Source organism: Helianthus annuus, chromosome 7 (genome assembly GCF_002127325.2).
Source record: "Helianthus annuus cultivar XRQ/B chromosome 7, HanXRQr2.0-SUNRISE, whole genome shotgun sequence".
Lineage (NCBI taxonomy): Eukaryota > Viridiplantae > Streptophyta > Magnoliopsida > Asterales > Asteraceae > Helianthus > Helianthus annuus.
Genome location: NC_035439.2, coordinates 11,704,972 through 11,730,684, shown reverse-complemented (window position 1 = coordinate 11,730,684; position 25,713 = coordinate 11,704,972). Strand labels below are relative to the sequence as shown.

General features: G+C 36.0%; 2 long non-coding RNA genes across 4 annotated transcripts; both read right to left on the bottom strand.

Annotated features, from left to right (window-relative positions):
- Positions 1–2,907: 2,907 nt before the first annotated feature.
- LOC118480368 lies at positions 2,908–18,960 on the bottom strand. Of its 3 annotated transcripts, none has more exons than XR_004862210.1 (5): positions 18,820–18,960; positions 18,078–18,166; positions 8,334–8,495; positions 4,507–4,595; positions 2,908–2,948 (listed from the first exon to the last, which is right to left on the bottom strand). It is a non-coding gene; the product is annotated as an uncharacterized LOC118480368 (long non-coding RNA). The 3 variants fall into 3 exon arrangements; XR_004862211.1 differs by lacking the exon at positions 2,908–2,948 and adding an exon at positions 2,963–4,043; XR_004862209.1 differs by lacking the exon at positions 2,908–2,948 and having other exon boundaries at positions 4,050–4,595.
- A 604-nt stretch (positions 18,961–19,564) lies between these two features.
- On the bottom strand, positions 19,565–22,254 carry LOC110877682. Its single transcript, XR_002557235.2, has 4 exons — positions 21,809–22,254; positions 21,154–21,237; positions 20,792–20,930; positions 19,565–20,090 (listed from the first exon to the last, which is right to left on the bottom strand). It is a non-coding gene; the product is annotated as an uncharacterized LOC110877682 (long non-coding RNA).
- Positions 22,255–25,713: the final 3,459 nt, after the last annotated feature.

The following is a 25,713-nucleotide window of genomic DNA, read 5'->3' as shown; positions in this document are numbered from 1 at the left end:
ATCTAAATGTACACCAACATCATTTAATTTCCAACATATCCGTCTCTTTATTTAAAAAAACTATATATATATATATGTGTGTGTGTGTGTGTTTAACATTATTCTTGGCAGCATTCATTGATCAAATTCCATTAAAATGCATGCCTGTACATGCATTTATATTTAGCACATTCCAGTACATGAATTACACCATTTGACACATTCAAACAATTAATAAGAATTCCAAAATACTAAAAATATCTCTAACGTTATTGATATCAACATTGCCAAAAAGTTGTTCCTTTCGTTTTCTCAAGCTCTCATCATCCTTCCTTTCAAATTGGCTGTAAAAAGAAATAACAAATATTATTAGACTTGGAATAAAAAAAGGTAATCAACTCAAACCATAGCGTTGCCTTGAAGAACTGAATTTAATGGCTTATTATGTAAAATTGACCTAAGCAATGCTACCCACTTTGATAAAAACAGTTGTTATAAACTTTTGCATGTTTGGTACATCATGAGTATCTAATGCCCAAAATTACTCAAAGCCCTAAATAATATGACTGCAAGTGCAAGAATTGAAAATCAAATGGAAAACTAATGAATTGAACTTAACAACACGCTTCTAACAAACTCTAAAAATTATAAAAAAGAAAAAAAAACTAATGAATAATCAAGACATCATGTTTCGAATATAAGATTAACTTCTAACGCTGTGTGACATTCCATTCCTACCTGTTTTCAAACCACTATTTTAACCCAACAGTGGTTTCAAACATCTGTTTTCTCCACAAACCACTGTTTTAACCAAACAGTGGTTTCAAGCCACCGTTTTAACCCAACAGTGGTTTCAACCACTGTTTTCTCCACAAAACACTTTTTAACACAACAGTGGTTTCAACCACTGTTTTAACCCAATAGTGGTTTCAAACATCTGTTTTTACCCTACAGTGGTTTCAAACATCTGTTTTCTCCACAAACCACTGTTTTAACCAAACAGTGGTTTCAAGCCACCGTTTTCTCCATAAAACACTTTTTAACCCAACAGTGGTTTCAACCACTGTTTTAACCCAATAGTGGTTTCAAACATCTGTTTTTATCCATCTATTGACCCAACAATGGTTTCAAAAGTGGTTTCAAAACACTTTCTTAACCGAAGAGTGCATAAGTATTGGAATGGCTTAAACTAATTTTATAGTGATTTGAAAAGAATAGTTATAATATCATAAAAATCTAGAATGATAAGTCATATCTAGCATTTCAAAACAATAAGGATATCATAGTCCCCAACTTCATGTTACGCGCTGATATGATTCAGCGTTTATTCAAAGAAACGTAACACGTAATTGAATTTATTACCTCATGGTGATTGAGTGAAGCAATTGAGACAATATCGGCTGTCCGTGTTAGCAATTGCACCTCTGATATAAGAGTTACGTCTGTGCTCAACATCTCAAATGGATGACAAATCACGATACTCTCACATCTAGCCTTGATTGGATGTTTCAAAGTAATTGCTCTTGCCTTCTGCTCAAGGAGTAGAGAATCAATCTTCACTCGACCTATAAAGAAGTTCCAAGTTCCAACAGATCTTTTTAAAATAATATTTCGTCACTATTACTATCAAGTTTTTGACAACCATATATGGTCTTTTTCTCATTAATTATACTTAATCACTGCCATTAATCAGAAATTAGAAGCCAGCTCTACATACTCAACATAAGGACAACAGAAAATCACTAAACAAAATCTTGTTTTAACCTAAAACTATATAACACATGTATATTTTGACATATCAACAGCTGATTATATTAATTTAAATATCATTTGTTACCTCATCAAGGTAATGATGGAAGCACCGGATAAAGCAATGGCGAAAAAACGCATTCTTTACCATAATAATATATACCCTTGAAACCACTGGATAAACCACTATTTACACAAAGATAAATTCCAGTTCACTTCCCACAGAAATCATTTTATGTGATCATGACCATTGAAAACAACCTTCACATCACCTACTTCAACTAAAGTAACAAAATTGATTTGTCCATAAGACTTGACCAGAAATCATTTTAGATGAAGCTATGAATTTCGCACCGCATCTACACCTATCAATCTCGACATATTTGTAAAATGAAAATAGAATACGAGCAATCTTTAATAGAAACTCAAATAACTACAAAACCAATAAAACAAAATGATTAAATCACATCCGAAAAAAAGGGATAAAATGCTTACCCATGAATATTTAACCATGTGACCCGTTTGTGGCAAAGTGTAGACCAAATCAAATGCTTACTCATAAATGGGTCAAAATAACCACCTTTAGATGGATTAAAACTGACCTCATAGTAATTTTGTTAGTATGACAATCATAGTAATTTTGTTAAAGGTGATTTAAGAGGTTGTACTAACAAAAATAATACACTTATGAGACACTTTCAACTTTTTCCCTCTGAATCTAACCAATTTTTATAGTATATAGATGTAGTGAACTGGGAATGTTGTGTCATAGGTCAAAATTGTTCATGCAAAATGGTTTTTTTTTTTTTTTTTTTTTTTTTTTTTTTTTTTTTGCAAAAGGGTCATTGGTTGGCTTGACCTAGGGATAGCATTTGGTACAAGGTACCGACACCGTACACTGTACCGGACATTTTTGGTACCGGTACCCATATTTCCCAAAAAAGGAACACATTTAATAAGTGCTGAGATCAAAACATGTAACACTCTAGTTACTAATTAACAGTTTTACTTGTAAATACCAACAATTAGATGTGTAGTTAAGACTACACATATTATAAAAATACGGGTTTTCAAAAACTTTTACAAATTATAAGTTATTCTACATCACGTGATTAAATTCGTTGTTTAAAATTTACAACGTGGCAAAGTGCGGAAGCGTGTATCTATGTCGTGTTCGGTTCTTCGTTGAGCTTGATCGTCTTTCGGCATCCAAAATGTACCTACATTTCATAAACATGAAATGCTTTAGTCCTACGGAGATTAAAATGTGTCAAAACGAGTTCGGGAAACGAAACTTGCTAAAAAAATACATTTTTATACGGGGCCCACCGTAAATTACGGTGGGTCGGTAGCCCCTGAAACTTTATCCTTCCACCGTAAATCAGAAGAGATCCACCGTAACATTTTTCAACTCCACCGTAAATTACGGTGGACACCGTAATTTACGGTGGCCCCTGCATCAGCAGATCTACAACTCAGTTTCAGCTATGCCAGTTTTCATGGAAACGACCATAACTCCTTCGTTATTGATCCGTTTTACCCGATTCTTTTTCATACGTGTCCGTAATTGAATCCTCCATCTTATGGAGTTAAAATCCTACATCCAACATAAGAAATTTTAAGACTTCTAAGCCTTCGAGTCGTTACCTTTTTACCGAATTTTAACCCGTTTACGCATTTTATCAAACAATTGTATTTGTTTGACCCCATTTCTCATGAACCCTTTAATTCCAATATTACCTATCATATTAGGTTCCAATTACGGATTTCTACGCATTATTGACTCGCTTTTACTTAAAATCTTATTTTGACCCGTTAAGGGTATTTATGTCCTTTTAGGCAATAAGCTCGCTCATTTACTTTTAGCACCAAAATTTTCACATTAGTTTTTTTTTTCAAAAGGTCTTCCACCACAAATATATTTGTGGTGGATTTGATATAGTAAACTACTTATGTAGCGTTTTACATCTCGGTTTGTCATTTTATGAAAAAGACCCATTCCTAGGCATTTGACCCACAAAGTTTTATGCCTATAGCCTTGATGTTTATCTAAGGATTACATGATCATAATACGTGATTCCCAAACCACCCATAAGGGTCGTTTGCCCGATTTACCCATCAAAGGCATATTTATCTACATTAGTCCCTCATTTACGACGAAGGACTTTCACTACAATGATGATCAAAATCGCACATTTAAAATATAATCTCATTGATGCGTACCTGGCCCGGGTTAACAATTAGACCCGATTTATACCTTGCTTTTATTAACACATATTCTATGGCGAAGCAATTATCCGAATCGCTAATCGCTCCTGTTAACACAAGGCTTGACAACCACATTAGTCGATATTGTCAAATGGTGTTATCACGCCATTTGACCCGTTTGGCCTATATGACCCAACATTTTCATAAGTAGCAAAACATGGTTATTAATTATCAATTTGCTCATCCGACCCATTTCGGATTTTTGCCACTAGACCCCTTTTTAACTACAATTTACTTTAGTCGATATTTGACTAAATTTCCATCTTTACTCATTTTCTCACTATCAGTTGCACTTTAAAGTGATCTTAATGAAAACTCATTTATTATTAGTCATTATGTGACTAAATTACCGTTTCGCCTCTTTTCACCGTGACCCGTGGTTTTTATCATTTATGTTTGTTCCGTCTCGTGTTAATAGCGTCGGAACTCTTATTTCGGATATTAAACTAATCGCATTTGTAATTTACAAAATAATGCATATTCTACAAAAAGGATGTAAGCGTCGCTTACCTTGCATCCATGCCACGCTTTTCTTTCCGTACGCGCTCCGTTTGACCCGCTTCCTCATCAAGCTTCCACCTAGCTTGTTGCGCGTCAAACTATCATCATCGTTTTCAAGGTGGTTAGATTAGTCATTCAAGATCATAACTTTCACACCTTATGAATCTTTTATCGCTATTCTTAATGAACCTTATCATATGTCGGTTTGACTTTTAAAGGTCAAACCACCAATCTACAAATATGGTTGCACTAACAAGTTCACATGACTCGATTTAGGCGCATTATCAACCATTTAGTAAGCTTCATCTTTTGAGACGTTACTCCTACTAACATGTTATTTGATTCATACCCCAAGTAACCATAAATCAACATGTAATTTTAGTCATTGTATGCACATATACACTTTGACTATCATAACCATGAGTTTAACTCTTGTGTAAAAACCCACTTCTAATCACTTATGAACTCTTAACAAAATCTCTAATTTGTTCGAATAGTTCATTCATATGAATTATTATGATCTTTATACTCATCAATTTCATCAAATCAACAAAAACCCACTTAGCTCATACTTGGCTATTTGATAAATCACTAGTTTATGGCACAATCCTACAAGTTTACATCTAGGGTTTGTTCCTAGACTTGTACCCACATCAATATCACTATAACATTGAACATTCATGCAAGAATTTCGTTCATGCATGTTCATCACAAAATTCGAAATATCAATAAACATCAAAATTCAACATACCTTGTGATCCCCTAAGCTTGGTGATCACGATTTTATTAAAAGCCCCAAATTCTTGGCTTGATTTCTCTTTGATTTTGGCAATTTTGTGAGTTAGGGTTCTTGGAAGGGAACTCCCCTTTTTCTCCTGCATATATCGACCAAAACACACAAATATGTGTGTGTTTTGGTGTTTTTAAGTTTTAGTTATAAACTTGTTTCCAATTGTCCACCTTTAGTCCCTCAAGGTTTTATTTTGATCTATATAAGTTATAATCCATTATTTATAACCTAATCACATATTATTAACTAGGTTAATTATTCCTAGTTAATTTAATGGGGTCGGGAGTTATAACCCGTTGTATTTTAAGTCCCGTTAACTCGGGCTCTTATAAACTCAATCTCTTAAAACTTTGATTCGCTTGTATTTAATTATTAGGATTTCTTATTTAAATCCAATTATTTACCTGGTTATTTTTACTACTAACGGTACTTTACCCGTCTTTTAGTGTTAACGGAGTTTGATTACCAAACCCGTTTTCGGGCTGTTACAAGTCTACCCCCCTTAAAGAGGTTTCGTCCTCGAAACCTTTTCTTACATAATTCATTGAGTTTAAAATCAATGTACATAAACTGAGTAACCTTCTAAGCATTACTCCCATTTTGACCATTTGTTAGTGTCATTAGACAAATATGGTAACATCTTTTAATTACACAACGTATGTATCTTTTATGCGAATTAACGCAACTCAGAATAACGCCATCTTCTCATTTCGACTTGTTTGAGTAACTTAGCGAAATCCATCGCCTTTCTACTTTCGGATTCCTTGTGAATCCGTTATTTTCACCCATTTGGATGTTTCTAGTGAGATCTTTCACTGTTTACAAACATACCACTTTTCTTTACGAACTTATTTATTTGGTTCATTCGTATAGCATTCGCCACTAAAATGAATTTCCTGATTTTATCTTATTTATTTAGCACTATTTAAATGTGCTATTAACGGAATTCTACAAGGCATATTACCACATACCTTCCGGCTTTATTCTTTTTCTCGTGCCTTTACTCGATCTGACTTCCGAACACTTTGTTTGTGTTGCCTTGTGATCGCTCAGTATAGGCGATCAATACTTTTCGTTATTATGACCTCATGGACCATCACTGTCGTTTTGTATTCACTTACCTTTATTATTTGGCTTGACTGGGTAGCCATTTGGCCACTAGGTCATACACGCTTATCAACTATGATTATTTCACGCTAATCTTAATATAGATAGCGTGTTGAACACTTTCTTAATTTAAATATTGATCTTAACCGGCCTCATTGACTAGTCTTATTAGTCCAGTTACTTTATACCCATCTCTCGGGCTAATATGTGATTTTATTTCACATAACTTTCCTGACCGTGATCGCGTCACGTCGTGTTTTAGGTTTATTTCCCAATCATCTCATACTATATATGTTTGATAAAACGTTGTTTTTGACTAAAACGGAATTTTAGTTTAATGTTTTATCTTTAAGTTATGTCAAGCAATTTTGACGACTTGGCATTCACTCTTTTACAGTCTTTGTTTTACGCGGAGATTCTCACTGGTTCCCTTGCTTTGTTTAAGTAATTCGTAGGTTCTCTCACGTGGCCTCGTAGGCTATTTCCTTAGGTCTTCACCCCCTTTTAATGGGAACCCTAAGGCTTATTTCCCTTTCTTTTCGTGACCCGAGGGTCATTCTGATCCCATAGACCTTAACACTAGTCGCATTCCCGTAGGTTACGATGATCCCACAGATTCATCTTTTATTTGTATCTACATTCAAATGCATATATGTATATATGCATATATAGCTTCAAAACATGTCTTGTTATGTTTGGAATCGTATATTTCCGCTTTTGAACTTTAGTTGACCTTGACCGTAGTCTAAGGCTTCATTTGTTTATTTTCGGACGAAATTTTCCGACTTTATGACTTCTCATATCATTTATGCGTAGGTTCATCTTATGCTCACCATTCTCCAGTTTTCATATATCCATACTCGATTATGTCCCATTACCAGGCTCATTATTCTTTTGCTTTTAACGGTACCACTATCCCGTTTGTATTTATTCATGCCGTCCGGCGTGATATTGTAATCGACCCGTTCAACTTTAAAATAGTTGAACATAATTTATTCACAATTTTTTTTATTTACATTATTTTGTCATCTTTTAGTTATGACCCAAAACCCGAGTCCTTTAACTTTCTATCCGAGTTTCCGTTTCTCGGTCTGTGCATGCGTTCAATTCTTACCCATCAACCGGGTGTTTTACCGAAGTCGTTATTATTACGACCCTCCCAGTATGCATTAAGACCTCGCTTCATTTCTATTTTCCGACTTTGTCCTCGAGTTTGACGTTTTACAAAAACGACTCGTTTAAAGACATATTTTCATTTTTCCGGGTTCGAGTGTAAGTGCACTCCCTTCTAATGCATATCTTGATTATTCTACATGTTTATATTCTTCGGGTTCGGGTGTAAGTACACCCCTCCCAATACATGCCTACATCATTTTACATGTTTGCATTTTCTGGGTTCGAGTGTAAATACACCCCCTCCCAATACTTGTCTAAATCATTTTACATGCTTGCGTTTTCTGGGTTCGAGTGTAAGTACACTCCCTACCAATACTTGTCTAAATCATTTTACATGCTTCTTTGTCCCTTCACTCGGGCTCATTATCCTGTTGTAATACGCTTCCGTCACTCGGTTGTGTGTTTACATTATTATCAAATATTTTGCTTATCTGATTCATTTGGGTACTTTTTAGTTAATCCCATTCATTCCGCCCTTACTACATCGGATGTAAATGTGTCCGCTATAAGAAACTCGTGGTATCATATGCCACTACTTACTTGGCCAGAGTAAGTGATTTAACACATGACATACACGACCTTTTTACAGTTTTCACATCACGCCCTATGTAAGTAACGCCCCTATTTAGTTTTCTTGGAAATTACATCCTGGATATGTATTTCTGTTCAGGTTTTCCAAGTTTCTAATTTACCTATGCAACGATCATTCTCTACATGTTTGTTGCATATTGCTAATTGTGCGATTATATTTAAAAACACGCACCTTGTAATGCTTGCCCCGACGGGCGTTTCTTGCCATTAACCTTGTTCGCGGTCGTTACGCGATTTAGTCCTTAGTGAGCATGCTCCTATCGTCATACTTCGAACCGTTCCTCTATCATATCCTTAATTTGTTCAGCTCTTGTCATCTTTAAATGCAAGTGTCCTTCAATCAAGATATTCACAAAAGTTAGTAATATCAACTTCAATAACCACCTGTATTATAATACAAGGCTTTTTCTACTATACACGTCAACGCGCGTATTTTTATCAACTATATCCATCATTTAATTGGGGTAACGTGTATTACACGGTAACCCTATGTGTTGTCTACAACACTTTAATGCGCTAGACCATTAGCATACATGCACTTACCGGATTTGCGATCAAGCCTCGAACCGAACACCAATCTTTGTCAAGAGCATAACGTTTAAGTCCAAGCATGGTTTTCCCCCACCATACTTGAATCTCTTAAACCAGGGCTCTGATGCCAACTTGTAACACTCTAGTTACTATTAACAGTTTTACTTGTAAATACCAACAATTAGATGTGTAGTTAAGACTACACATATTATAAAAATACGGGTTTTCAAAAACTTTTACAAATTATAAGTTATTCTACATCACGTGATTAAATTCGTTGTTTAAAATTTACAACGTGGCAAAGTGCGGAAGCGTGTATCTATGTCGTGTTCGGTTCTTCGTTGAGCTTGATCGTCTTTCGGCATCCAAAATGTACCTACATTTCATAAACATGAAATGCTTTAGTCCTACGGAGATTAAAATGTGTCTAAACGAGTTCGGGAAACGAAACTTGCTAAAAAAATACATTTTTATACAGGGCCCACCGTAAATTACGGTGGGTACCGTAATTTACGGTAGCCCCTGAAACTTTATCCTTCCACCGTAAATCAGAAGAGATCCACCGTAACATTTTTCAACTCCACCGTAAATTACGGTGGACACCGTAATTTACGGTGGCCCCTGCATCAGCAGGTCTACAACTCAGTTTCAGCTATGCCAGTTTTCACGGAAACGACCATAACTCCTTCGTTATTGATCCGTTTTACCCGATTCTTTTTCATACGTGTCCGTAATTGAATCCTCCATCTCATGGAGTTAAAATCCTACATCCAACATAAGAAATTTTAAGACTTCTAAGCCTTCGAGTCGTTACCTTTTTACCGAATTTTAACTCGTTTACGCATTTTATCAAACAATTGTATTTGTTTGACCCCCATTTCTCATGAACCCTTTAATTCCAATATTACCTATCATATTAGGTTCCAATTACGGATTTCTACGCATTATTGACTCGCTTTTACTTAAAATCTTATTTTGACCCGTTAAGGGTATTTATGTCCTTTTAGGCAATAAGCTCGCTCATTTACTTTTAGCACCAAAATTTTCACATTAGTTTTTTTTTTCAAAAGGTCTTCCACCACAAATATATTTGTGGTGGATTTGATATAGTAAACTACTTATGTAGCGTTTTACATCTCGGTTTGTCATTTTACGAAAAAGACCCATTCCTAGGCATTTGACCCACAAAGTTTTATGCCTATGGCCTTGATGTTTATCTAAGGATTACATGATCATAATACGTGATTCCCAAACCACCCATAAGGGTCGTTTGTGTGACAACCCATAACTTCGAGGTAGCAACCGTTCGTCTTCTTATTTATAAGCGAACCTGATACTTATTTTATTTGACGACGTAATTGTATATTTAACTAAATTTTATTATAACTTTATATTACACAAACTATAATTTAGAAACCGAATTCTTATTCTTTTGAACCGACCCAAACCGCTTGAATCAAATTACATGTATAGCGTGTCGATTCAACTCGCTCGCGTAACTCGGGATTCGAGAGTTCCGAACCTCAGCCCAATTCTATAAGTATATGTTATTTGTATTGGTTGTGATCATGTAGATATGTGTATTATAACAACTACAAATATAAATATAGGTATTATAACAACAATCAACATGACCGAGGGCTGCTACACATTCTTGTCCACTTCAGTATTTGATTATTATTCATGAGGGCATGCAATGGAATTGCCCTCACATCCCTGTTCTATGTTCACGGCCCAACCCCAATCCTTATTATCTTCGGCCCACACCCATCCCCATCAACCGCCATTCACAATTTACGTATAAGATGGATATATTGTTATATCCTTACCCCGAAAACAAACCCTACGGCAATCGGAGTAGCTTTCTTCACCATCACGCATACCACCTCTCGTCTCTCTCCCTCCCTCGGCAACCGGAGCACATCACCACTCCTCCGACACCGATCGCCGGTAAGCCCCACACATCTCGTTACTTCGTTTTACGAACGTGTTGTTTCGGTTTCGGTTTCGGTTCGATCCCGACTTTAGGCTTTGCAAGAAAGTAGACTTATACGTGAAGCTGTTGTTAGTTTTATGTGCATCGGTTCGATCTAGACTTTAGTTTTATGTGCATCGTGACACAATAAAGTTGATTTTAGGTATATATATATATGCGCATGTGAACTGTTTTCAAATTTTAGATGAGAACGATGTATGTGTGTAGACTTATTACGAGAACTGTGAAGTAACGGTTACGTTGTGTGTATATGAGCATGTTCCTAGACTGGTTGTTTATAAGGGAGGAACACGTGACTGATACAGACCGATTACGTAGGAACCTTGTGAATCGATAAGTCTGAATATGAAACCGATTTTTCTTGTAGCTTTTGTTTCGATAATAGCTGTGCAGATATGTATGTTATATATGCTATATATGTATGTAAGAATTGGACATAAATGACTGTTATTCAAATTACTTGATACTGGGTGTTCATGGAAGTGTACAACCTTACTTGCATAGGGTACAACCAGAGTATTTTTCATGCTTGAATGTTGCTGATGAATTGCACATGATAGTAGGGACCACCCACAAATAAATGATGTTTTGACTTATTTTGTTTGATTTCGAAGGGGGTTGGGTATTATTTAAATTCAGTAGAGAATTGGTGGTAGGTATAATATTAGGAATTGATGAAGTTGAATGATGAGAGGGCTGCATATACATATATATTCATGTTAGATGACTGAGATTATTATTGAAATTAATAATGGATATCATGTGGGTATTTGATGAAACTATTAAAATTGTTTGAGAACTTTATGTTTAATAATTCGATTGGAGTATTGTTGCTGATGTTGTTGTGTGCGACAAGTCAAGAAAATAAAATAAAGATACAATGGGGTAATGGGCCGCACAACTGTTGGGCAGGCCTTGTGTGGCCTTGGGGCCTATTTCACTGTTTGGGCCACGAACGGATAATGGGTCGCGCGTTTACCAGACTTATGTGATAGTTTGTTAATTGGTTATGTAAACAATGGGCCACACCTTTATAGTAAACTCGTGTGAGGCCCAGATACTTGTTAGATAATTACATGAAGATAACCGGTTAAATTGTGATGCATGATTTCTTGTCACAATTAGCGTGTGTACTTAAATGTGAACCGAATCACTTGTGATATAGTAGGATATGAACTTGTATTGTTTTTAGACCCAACTGCTTGCTATGATCTATGTAATAACATAAGTGCTGTTATCTGTAACTTGTATGATAAATGCAAAGAGCACATATTTTACGTGTACATGAAATTGACTAACTCTGGTAACCACAATAGGGATTAATTAACCAACTACGAACGTAAATGAATGCCTATTCCTACCGAGCAAACCTAAGGTGAGTTCATTGCATCTCTCTAAGCATGCGTCCCGGTGGTTTGGGACAACTGGTAAACATTTGGAAGGGAAACTCTGGGTAAACGATTAACTGGGATATTGGTTATTGTACAATGGATCGATCATTACCAATGCTCGGTTAGGAGCATTGGGTTTGTTAAGGGGCACACTCCCCGGATACATATGGGCACATTCCCTAGGGTATCTAGCATGAGCAACATCGTATCGCAACGTTGAATCGCATTAACATATATATGGTCACACAACCTGTTAACAAAACCTTGAACTCACCAGCGTAGTCTGACACACTTGTTTGCATGCTTGTAGGTAATTATAGAAGGAACTTGGGAGCTTGCCGTCTGATGCTGCTGGAGTGGTTGTGGTCATAATAAACAATTATGTTGATTTGGTTTTCATTCATTTACACACTTATACATTTATGCTTCCGCTCAATACTTTGGTTTTGGTTTAACTTTTCAAACGATACATTTCTTTCAATTGGGTATTTCAATACATTATAACTTGTGTTTGATATGATTGGTGGCTCTTTGTTGGATCGTTGCACCTCCAATAGGGACATGCCCTAGGTGGTTATTTGGGGGTGTGACAGATTGGTATCAGAGCCACTGGTTATAGAGAACTCGGTTTTAAAATGTTTTCATAAAACCAGACTATAACCGAATTGATCCAAATGATGACCATGACACTCAGCTTCAGATTGCAAGGTTCGTTCCTCATTAGTTTACACATTATATGCCTAGTAAACGTAACTATATTTATAGCATACACGATACGACATGGTAGACATCATGACACATTGATAGTGTAACATAACGCTTGCATCTAGTAAATCCTAATCTTGTTGGTAGTGCATATTTTGTGTTGATTGGGGTGGGAGAAACTTCAAACATAAGTTAAGAAGCATCGAGAGGAGCATGCAAACCGCCTTATTATCATGGGTGCACACATAATAATAACGCGTGGTGCATGCAAATCCCAATGAGGCTTAACGAGTGTAAGAGGGATTCTTCCCTGTTTGTGTATGAACATGGTAGTTAATCGTCCCTAACGTGATAAACCTGAACACTTTTCTCGTTCTCGACTCCTAAATTTTTTACCTTCCCCTACTATAGAACCATGAGTGGACGAGGAAACGGACGTGGCAACATCAACATGACTCAGGCTGAGTTGACAGACTTAATCAACACCCGTGTGGCTGAGGCTTTAGCAGCCTATCAAGCTGGTCAGCAAGTGCAACCTCAACCCAACCAGCCTGCGTGTACATTCAAAATGTTTATGGACTGTAAGCCACAGACCTTCACCGGGACCAAAGGGGCTGTGGGACTTCTGAGATGGTTCGAGAAAGCAGAGTCCGTGTTTGCTATCTGTAACTGCCCCGCTGGGGACAGGGTGAAATATGCTGCGGGTACCTTGGCGGATGGTGCCCTAACGTGGTGGAATGCCCAAGTGCAGTTGCTGGGCATTGAGGCAGCAAATGCCACAACTTGGGATGATTTTAAAGAGCTGATCAGGGAAGAGTATTGTCCTCGGGATGAGATCCAGAAGTTGGAAAACGAGTACTACGACTTGAAGATGGTTGGATCTGAAATCGAAGCGTATGTGAAGCGATCGTATGAATTGGCCGACATGTGCCCGAACTTGTCCCGGCCTATGTCTCGGAGGATTGAGCTATTTGTCAAGGGGCTGCCTTCGCGTGTAAAGAGTTTGGTCACCGCAGCCCATCTCAATGACTTGACACAAATTGTTCGTTTGACCCACAAGATTGTGGATCAAGAGGTGGAGAGTAACTCGTTACCACCATGTGTTTTAGCCACTACTACTGCACCCACTACCACTGCGTCCGCTAATGATAACAAGCGGAAGTGGAATGACTATGACAAAGCATCTAGCGCGGGTCAGACTCAGAAAAGGCCAGACAACAGTAGCAACCGCAGTATCAGCCAGTCGTTTTCTGTCAATCAAGGCCAGGGAAGTAGCCAAAGTCAGGGTTCGTATGCAGGGAAGAAGCCGCGATGTAACAAGTGCGGCTATCATCACTTCGGGCAGTGTGGACGAACATGTAACAGGTGTGGTAAAGCAGGCCACGAAGCCAAAGATTGTAGAGCCCCACAGCCCAGACATCAGCAACCACAGAACCAGCTGGATCAGAATCAGAACAACAACAACCAAGGAAATGGGAACAACAATGGGGGTAACAACGACGACAATGGTGCTAGGGGACGTGTCTTCGTGATCGGTCAGGGTGAGTTCCTACTTGATGACTTTTATGTTACTGTTTTATTTGATTCGGGTGCCGATACTTGTTTCGTGTCTTTCAAAGTTAGTCAAATGCTTAATCCTACCCCAATACTTTTAAACACCAAGCACATAGTAGAACGGTAAAAGTCTAGAGGCCACACACATAGTTTAGGGTTGTAATCTTGTTCTTGCTGATCAGACATTTTCTATCGACCTCATTCCTATCGTTCTGCGGAATTTCGGGACGAAATTCCAAACCAACGGGGGAAGGATGTGACACCCCAGGAAAACCAGGAAACCACGCAACCAAACTAGCTTCCTCAGCGGCCACGTGCTAAATTTCGGGACGAAATTTCTTTCAACTTGGGGATGATGTGACAACCCATAACTTCGAGGTAGCAACCGTTCGTCTTCTTATTTATAAGCGAACCTGATACTTATTTTATTTGACGACGTAATTGTATATTTAACTAAATTTTATTATAACTTTATATTACACAAACTATAATTTAGAAACCGAATTCTTATTCTTTTGAACCGACCCAAATCGCTTGAATCAAATTACATGTATAGCATGTCGATTCAACTCGCTCGCGTAACTCGGGATTCGAGAGTTCCGAACCTCAGCCCAATTCTATAAGTATATGTTATTTGTATTGGTTGTGATCATGTAGATATGTGTATTATAACAACTACAAATATAAATATAGGTATTATAACAACAATCAACATGACCGAGGGCTGCTACACATTCTTGTCCACTTCAGTATTTGATTATTATTCATGAGGGCATGCAATGGAATTGCCCTCACATCCCTGTTCTATGTTCACGGCCCAACCCCAATCCTTATTATCTTCGGCCCACACCCATCCCCATCAACCGCCATTCACAATTTACGTATAAGATGGATATATTGTTATATCCTTACCCCGAAAACAAACCCTACGGCAATCGGAGTAGCTTTCTTCACCATCACGCATACACCTCTCGTCTCTCTCCCTCCCTCGGCAACCGGAGCACATCACCACTCCTCCGACACCGATCGCCGGTAAGCCCCACACATCTCGTTACTTCGTTTTACGAACGTGTTGTTTCGGTTTCGGTTTCGGTTCGATCCCGACTTTAGGCTTTGCAAGAAAGTAGACTTATACGTGAAGCTGTTGTTAGTTTTATGTGCATCGGTTCGATCTAGACTTTAGTTTTATGTGCATCGTGACACAATAAAGTTGATTTTAGGTATATATATATATGCGCATGTGAACTGTTTTCAAATTTTAGATGAGAACGATGTATGTGTGTAGACTTATTACGAGAACTGTGAAGTAACGGTTACGTTGTGTGTATATGAGCATGTTCCTAGACTGGTTGTTTATAAGGGAGGAACACGTGACTGATACAGACCGATTACGTAGGAACCTTGTGAATCGATAAGTCTGAATATGAAACCGATTTTTCTTGTAGCTTTTGTTTCGATAATAGCTGTGAAGATATGTATGTTATATATGCTATATATGTATGTAAGAATTGGACATAAATGACTGTTATTCAAATTACTTGATACTGGGTGTTCATGGAAGTGTACAACCTTACTTGCATAGGGTACAACCAGAGTATTTTTCATGCTTGAATGTTGCTGATGAATTGCACATGATAGTAGGGACCACCCACAAATAAATGATGTTTTGACTTATTTTGTTTGATTTCGAAGGGGGTTGGGTATTATTTAAATTCAGTAGAGAATTGGTGGTAGGTATAATATTAGGAATTGATGAAGTTGAATGATGAGAGGGCTGCATATACATATATATTCATGTTAGATGACTGAGATTATTATTGAAATTAATAATGGATATCATGTGGGTATTTGATGAAACTATTAAAATTGTTTGAGAACTTTATGTTTAATAATTCGATTGGAGTATTGTTGCTGATGTTGTTGTGTGCGACAAGTCAAGAAAATAAAATAAAGATACAATGGGGTAATGGGCCGCACAACTGTTGGGCAGGCCTTGTGTGGCCTTGGGGCCTATTTCACTGTTTGGGCCACGAACGGATAATGGGTCGCGCGTTTACCAGACTTATGTGATAGTTTGTTAATTGGTTATGTAAACAATGGGCCACACCTTTATAGTAAACTCGTGTGAGGCCCAGATACTTGTTAGATAATTACATGAAGATAACCGGTTAAATTGTGATGCATGATTTCTTGTCACAATTAGCGTGTGTACTTAAATGTGAACCGAATCACTTGTGATATAGTGGGATATGAACTTGTATTGTTTTTAGACCCAACTGCTTGCTATGATCTATGTAATAACATAAGTGCTGTTATCTGTAACTTGTATGATAAATGCAAAGAGCACATATTTTACGTGTACATGAAATTGACTAACTCTGGTAACCACAATAGGGATTAATTAACCAACTACGAACGTAAATGAATGCCTATTCTTACCGAGCAAACCTAAGGTGAGTTCATTGCATCTCTCTAAGCATGCGTCCCGGTGGTTTGGGACAACTGGTAAACATTTGGAAGGGAAACTCTGGGTAAACGATTAACTGGGATATTGGTTATTGTACAATGGATCGATCATTACCAATGCTCGGTTAGGAGCATTGGGTTTGTTAAGGGGCACACTCCCCGGATACATATGGGCACATTCCCTAGGGTATCTAGCATGAGCAACATCGTATCGCAACGTTGAATCGCATTAACATATATATGGTCACACAACCTGTTAACAAAACCTTGAACTCACCAGCGTAGTCTGACACACTTGTTTGCATGCTTGTAGGTAATTATTGAAGGAACTTGGGAGCTTGCCGTCTGATGCTGCTGGAGTGGTTGTGGTCATAATAAACAATTATGTTGATTTGGTTTTCATTCATTTACACACTTATACATTTATGCTTCCGCTCAATACTTTGGTTTTGGTTTAACTTTTCAAACGATACATTTCTTTCAATTGGGTATTTCAATACATTATAACTTGTGTTTGATATGATTGGTGGCTCTTTGTTGGATCGTTGCACCTCCAATAGGGACATGCCCTAGGTGGTTATTTGGGGGTGTGACAGTTTGCCCGATTTACCCATCAAAGGCATATTTATCTACATTAGTCCCTCATTTACGACGAAGGACTTTCACTACAATGATGATCAAAATCGCACATTTAAAATATAATCTCATTGATGCGTACCTGGCCCGGGTTAACAATTAGACCCGATTTATACCTTGCTTTTATTAACACATATTCTATGGCGAAGCAATTATCCGAATCGCTAATCGCTCCTGTTAACACAAGGCTTGACAACCACATTAGTCGATATTGTCAAATGGTGTTATCACGCCATTTGACCCGTTTGGCCTATATGACCCAACATTTTCATAAGTAGCAAAACATGGTTATTAGTTATCAATTTGCTCATCCGACCCATTTCGGATTTTTGCCACTAGACCCCTTTTTAACTACAATTTACTTTAGTCGATATTTGACTAAATTTCCATCTTTACTCATTTTCTCACTATCAGTTGCACTTTAAAGTGATCTTAATGAAAACTCATTTATTATTAGTCATTATGTGACTAAATTACCGTTTCGCCTCTTTTCACCGTGACCCGTGGTTTTTATCATTTATGTTTGTTCCGTCTCGTGTTAATAGCGTCGGAACTCTTATTTCGGATATTAAACTAATCGCATTTGTAATTTACAAAATAATGCATATTCTACAAAAAGGATGTAAGCGTCGCTTACCTTGCATCCATGCCACGCTTTTCTTTCCGTACGCGCTCCGTTTGACCCGCTTCCTCATCAAGCTTCCACCTAGCTTGTTGCGCGTCAAACTATCATCATCGTTTTCAAGGTGGTTAGATTAGTCATTCAAGATCATAACTTTCACACCTTATGAATCTTTTATCGCTATTCTTAATGAACCTTATCATATGTCGGTTTGACTTTTAAAGGTCAAACCACCAATCTACAAATATGGTTGCACTAACAAGTTCACATGACTCGATTTAGGCGCATTATCAACCATTTAGTAAGCTTCATCTTTTGAGACGTTACTCCTACTAACATGTTATTTGATTCATACCCCAAGTAACCATAAATCAACATGTAATTTTAGTCATTGTATGCACATATACACTTTGACTATCATAACCATGAGTTTAACTCTTGTGTAAAAACCCACTTCTAATCACTTATGAACTCTTAACAAAATCTCTAATTTGTTCGAATAGTTCATTCATATGAATTATTATGATCTTTATACTCATCAATTTCATCAAATCAACAAAAACCCACTTAGCTCAGACTTGGCTATTTGATAAATCACTAGTTTATGGCACAATCCTACAAGTTTACATCTAGGGTTTGTTCCTAGACTTGTACCCACATCAATATCACTATAACATTGAACATTCATGCAAGAATTTCGTTCATGCATGTTCATCACAAAATTCGAAATATCAATAAACATCAAAATTCAACATACCTTGTGATCCCCTAAGCTTGGTGATCACGATTTTATTAAAAGCCCCAAATTCTTGGCTTGATTTCTCTTTGATTTTGGCAATTTTGTGAGTTAGGGTTCTTGGAAGGGAACTCCCCTTTTTCTCCTGCATATATCGACCAAAACACACAAATATGTGTGTGTTTTGGTGTTTTTAAGTTTTAGTTATAAACTTGTTTCCAATTGTCCACCTTTAGTCCCTCAAGGTTTTATTTTGATCTATATAAGTTATAATCCATTATTTATAACCTAATCACATATTATTAACTAGGTTAATTATTCCTAGTTAATTTAATGGGGTCGGGAGTTATAACCCGTTGTATTTTAAGTCCCGTTAACTCGGGCTCTTATAAACTCAATCTCTTAAAACTTTGATTCGCTTGTATTTAATTATTAGGATTTCTTATTTAAATCCAATTATTTACCTGGTTATTTTTACTACTAACGGTACTTTACCCGTCTTTTAGTGTTAACGGAGTTTGATTACCAAACCCGTTTTCGGGCTGTTACAAAACACATATTGAGCAAACTGGTATCTTTTTTATTCATCTTTTTATAATTTTGAAATAAAACTTATTCAATATTAATAAAATAATAACAACAATAATAATACAAGTCATTTTAAATAATACACATCGGGCGACTCAATTTTAACATAAACTGAAGTTATTTTCTAAAAAAATTGCAAAAAATTGATTTAATCACATCCAACTGACCTTTATAGAAACATGCATTCAGGAAGATAAAAGTGCTTTCGCTTTAATTGATTCCGAATCTCGATTTGCTTCCACAAACCATTTCTGGTGTTGGTTCAAAATCTATATATCTTGCCTTTCGTTTTATAAATTCAATTTTCATAACTCGATTTTCTTTCAGAATTATTTATGGCACTATTTCAGAACTAATTTATGTTCGAAACGATTTCTGAAGATCCTTTAGATTATCCAGGAGAACGTTACAATGATTCCTGAATGGACTTAACCCAGGCCTCACAAGACTATTCACAGGCCCAAACTTAACCCAGTCTAAACATAATTAAGTTTAAAAAATGTGGCCCTTCCAAACTGGGGGCCTAAAGCGTAAGCTTTACTTGACTTACCTTTGGGCCGGCACTACTACAGATCCTTCCTTCAATTTAACAGCCCTGTAAAGGAACAAATTTCTTTCTAGCATATTATTAACGAAAAGAGGTACAACTCCTATATTTTCGTTCTTGGCATCAATAACCAGTTCCTTGAGCCTCTTCATTTCCCCTGCCAAATGAGAGATTGAGTACAATGAGCATAAAAGAAGAAAAATAATGGAGAACATCGATGATATCACAAGAAAAAAATGTATTTTACTTATCACAAGAACTTTTAAAAACTTAATATCATTTTAAAATCTGATCAAGTTTAAAACACTTAACTATCTACGAAAACTTCAGATAAAGAGCCTATTGGGTCAACCTGACTGGCACGTACCAAGCAAATAACTATTCAGCCAACAGAGTCATGAATCAGACAGTCCTAACTAACATGAATCAGACAAAATTGGTGTTAAACTAACTAACAGGGGTTTCAACCACTGTTTTAACCGAACTAGGTGGATTGTACTACATTAAAAGATTGGATTCGAAACCAACAGAACAGGGGTTTCAACCACTGTTTTAACCGAACAGTGGTCTCAACCGCTGTTTTAACCGAACAGTGGTCTCAACCGCTGTTTTAACCGAACAGTGGTCTCAACCGCTGTTTTAACCGAACAGTGGTCTCAACCGCTGTTTTAACCGAACAGTGGTCTCAACCGCTGTTTTAACCGAACAAGGGTCTCAACCGTTGTTTTAACCGAACAGTGGTATCAACCGCTGTTATATGAAAGCTTAAAACACCATCATTTTAGTCCGCCTAAGGATATCCCGCTAGAGTGTTCTAATACATCATTTAGTTCCAAACCAATATATTCCATGCCCGACCAATTGTTTCTGGCACGGAATCACCGAACGCAAAGTAATCAGGCCGGAAGATCAGTCCACTGAAGCATGCCTCCTTTTTCCTTGATAAATTTGTCATAGGTTTCAAATCCATGGCTCTCCACACATTTAGAAAGATGATCTGTATGAATATAATCCAACACATGAATCAGACAAAATTTAATAACCTGTTCAATCTGTGTAGAATTGGAGCATTGTAACCTATTCAATATTACTAAAATAATAACAACAATAATAATACAAGTCATTTTAAATAATACACATCGGCCGACTCAATTTTAACATAAACTGAAGTTATTTTCTAAAAAAAGTGCAAAAAATTGATTTATTCACATCTAACTGACCTTTGTAGAAACATGCATTCAGGAAGATAAAAGTGCTTTCGCTTTAATTGATTCCGAATCTCGATTTGCTTCCAGAAACGATTTCTGCAGAATTTTAGATTCAGTTTAGGTTAATTTCATCTCCAACTATGCGCAAAGAATCTGTATAGGAACACGGTTTAAAAGAATCGCTAATAGAACTGGAATCCATAACTTATATCTTCAATTTGATAATTCATTAAGGTTCCAATGAAGATTATATTTTCATTCCAATAGAAAGACTATTAAAGTTCATCATAACAATAGTTACAGTAAAGTCCAATGAATATAAAATTACAAACCTTTACTTATAATATAAATAGAGTCACTATATATAAACCCTTTCAACGAATATACAAAATCACCCAAACTCAAATGTTTCAACGAATATACAAAATCACCGAAAAGATCTTATTTTTAATAAACCCATTTAATCAAGGTTGTTTTTCGTTTCAAAGATGAATTGGGTATATTGAAATAATCAAATTTTGAACAGAATGGGGAAGAAACGGAGAATGCTGATGGATTTTAGGGTTTGAGTAACGGTGGTGTTAAGAAAAAGATCCCTAATTATATTTTAAAATCATTCTATGAATACACAAAGAAAAAAAATCAAGAACCAGAACCCATAACTAACCTTCAATCATCGCTCGTTGGATAAGAAGAATTATTAGGGTTTGTATACCAGGGCTTAACGGAGAAGAATCGCCAGACAGTTGGTGTAGGGTTTAATATCAGAGAAGAAGATGATCCTGACTCCAACAATCCCTACACACAGCAACAGGAAGCTGATTCAACTCACCATCGATTACCTGGCCGGAGATCTTCGACGGAGCAGTGAAATTTTGAAATTCTCTCATAAATCTCTGGTGGGTCGATGTGGTTCTCCAGATTTGTAGTAGTGGTGGGCTGATAACTTCTGAGATGTAGGATTTGCAGATATAAGTTCAATCCATGGCATTTTTTTCTTCTTTGATTTAAGCTGGATCGAGAGAAAGGGACAGATACATCTAGATCTAGAGCTGATGGAATTTGAGAGAGAGAAAGAGAAGAGGAGGGTTTCAAAATGAGTTTTAGAGAGAGAATTGGGCTTTTTATATGTCTGTTGTTTAAATTTTAAATCTGGAGCCATGTTTAAATTTTGAAAGTGGAGCCAAATTTTTGAATGGCAGTGGTTTGATGGCAGTGGTTTGAAAAGGTGAATGTGGGTCATCTTTGAATTTTAAAGTCTTCTAATAAATGGGAATTATGACATCATCATTGACATGTGGCATACCTTAGAAGTTGACACATAGGCAGATTTACATCAGCTCATAATCTCTTATTATAGATAGTATAGATCATATTTATGTAAATTATATAATTCTTAGCATTGTATGTAAATTCACTAAGTGTCTTAGAAATTTGTTTTTTGTAGTAACTTATCTTGTTGCTTTTGCAGATATTTGGAATCAAGCTTTGCAATTTTTCCTGTCATAATATGGATTGTCATCCCAAATACTTTGAACATTGAATGCTAGAAACCTTTTTTAATGGGCAGCAGCAGAAGGAGATGGTTTTGGCTCGTCTTGATGAATCTGATCTAATATCGAATGGTATAATCAAATCAACGGTAAATCACATCTATAAAAACAACAAAAGTTTGGGTTTATATTTGGGTTTCATGTTTCGGGTTATTTGGGTCAGACTGTTTGGGTTTTTTGATGGGAAAGTGACCCAAAACTGGAGAAAAAAAATTGTCCCTTCCCCAGCAACGCGCGGGTCCCCCACTAGTTGGTTTAAATAAACATATAATTTTATTTGAACACATGTTATATCTATAGAAAACATATAACTTTCAAAATAATAATAATAAATATAATAATAATAACAATAATAATAATAATAATAATAATAATAACAACTACGCCAATTATAAACTTTTTAGTTTATAATTGTCGGTCCCAAGCCCGGGTAAAGGAGGAGGGTTTTGTTACTCAATATGTTGAAAAGATAATTTTACAAAAGAGCCTCTACTTTGTAGTTCGCTTAAGGTCTCCGAAAACATAGGAACGACCCTGAGTGGAACTAGATGTTTTTATGCTAGATTAACAAATTGAGATCACATGCTCTTAACGAATTTTGGCCATTTGCTTAGTGAGTATGAATGACCCTGGCCTACCTTTACATCTAACTTTTATTTTCCTTTTTCTAAAATGAACCAGGATATGCGAAATACTTTACAAGTCTGATCTATTTTATGGAGATGTGTGATATAAACATATATGATTATTTAGGTTCAGACGATGTAATGTAAGTTTGAAAGCCAATGATCAAAGTTTTATTAGTTTGATAGATGAATTGGCTAAAATATTTGTGGTTTATAATAGACTGTGATATTAATGATAATTACATGATTTTTTTTTTGGAATCAACATGCTAAATACGATATAACACAAATATTTAAATAGCTAACTGAAAATCCCGAGAGTCTCCATCGCCGGAAAAGCAGTTGCAACAAATAAGACAACTAGACCAAAAAATCGTAAAATCTGATTCAAGAAAACTTTAGCGTAGGTGTTGATATGACTTGAGAACTACCCGATTTTGCTTACTTTTGTTTCGTAGTTAAGGTACGGATTTTGTTTTTTTTCATCGTAGTATAAATTTGTTTCCGTTACTTTGTAGTACGAATTTTGTCATCATTGGTCAGTCTTTGTTATGTTATTATGATATCTTTTAGTCTTTTTGAAAGTTGTCTGATAGCTTTGTTCTTGTTAGTATTGTCAGTTTTGGTTGTTAGTATGTTATAGCGTGTCATACCTCAGACTTGTACTCATGGTCGCATGCTCCTATTGGTAATTAATTTTAGTTGTTTGTATATTATTTACATGGCCTAAGTTTTTATACTATGTCACCCGAGCATTTCTGACTTGTCGTTTGGGCGTCAACAGCATGAACACTTTCTGTGACAGAACGTAATCAAAATCACGGCTTCTCTGACTTGTGCATGTGTAGCACCTTGGCCCCTTAGAGGCGTATGGATCGATCCTAGTTTTGTTTCTGACTTCTGACTTCTGACTTCTGGTGGATGGAATATTGGTGCACACCACACTCACCATCTCATTGGTGCATAGAGTAGCTACCTTTGTACCCTTCTGTTTCTGGCTTTGGGTGCTTCTGTTTTACACGACTTATTTTATGATACACGTTAGTCGTGTAAGTTAGTATATGTTTCTGTATGTGAATATGTTTTGTTTCTGATTACGATATGATAAGTTATGTGTGATGTGTTATGTGTGCATCTGATTATGGTTCTGATCGTGTATCGGATTATGTTTCTGATATGTTCAGTTTCTGATTATGGATTTTGGTCTAATTATGTTTAGTATCTGATTCCGTTTTGTATTTGTTATATCTGTTTTGACTCAACATTTGTATCGGTTTTGTCTTAGTATCCGTCTTAGTGTTAGTTTCAGTATCGACTTAGCTTCAGATGTCGTGTCATATGTTTAGTTCGTATCCGTCAGATTCTGATTTCGGTATTTGTTCTGGTGTCTGTCTCGGGATTTGTTTTTAGAACTGTTTTTGCTTTCATAACGAGTTACAAAATTTTTTATAAAGATTTAATTATTTAACTTTTAAACTCAGGTTGACTAAATTAAGTTGTTTATTAAATACAAATGAGTTAATTACTATTTTCGTCCCTGTGGTTTATCAAAAATCACTATTTCAGTCCATTAGTTTAAAAATTACGATTTCAGTCCCTGTGGTTTCACTTTCGTAACCATTTCAATCCATCTCGTAACCATTTCAGTCCTTGTACTAACAGAATAAATGGATTGAAATGGTTACGAAAGTGAAACCACAGGGGCTGAAATGGTTACGAAAGTGAAACCACAAGGACTGAAATCGCAATTTTTAAACTAATGGACTGAAATAGTGATTTTTGACAAATCACAAGGACGAAAACAGTAATTAACTCATTACAAATTCTCAAAGTTATGAAAATAGTTATCTTGATTAAATAATAACTTATGAAATTTAAATAATTAATAGATATTGATTTGAACCAAAACAATCATTTAAAGATAGTAATTTGTACAAATCTAAATCTATTCTTTTAAAGATCGTAAGATTTTAAATGGTATTTAACATTTCTTTTACTTACGCATTGTCATTGTTTTTATATCCGTTTCTCATGTCGGTTTTTGAAATTTATAACAAGTATTTTGTTTAGAAATTTAAGTTATTCAACTTACTCTAATCTTTTAAATATAAGATTTTCAAACTTAGAAATTTTGTTATCTTTGTGTAATAATGAATTGCTATTAAATATGATACATTATTATATTATTATATTTTTATAAAATTCGAATGTTCAATATAAGAAAATAGTTTAGCTAACGTATTAAAAGTATTAGCATTGTTAAATGATGTTTTAAAATAAGTCCGTTTATACATGAAAAAAATGGTTTTAGTCATGGTGGTTAACAATGTATCAGTCTCTACATCGGTTTTGTATTGGTTTCAGTATCAGTTATGCATATGACTGACTTTTGT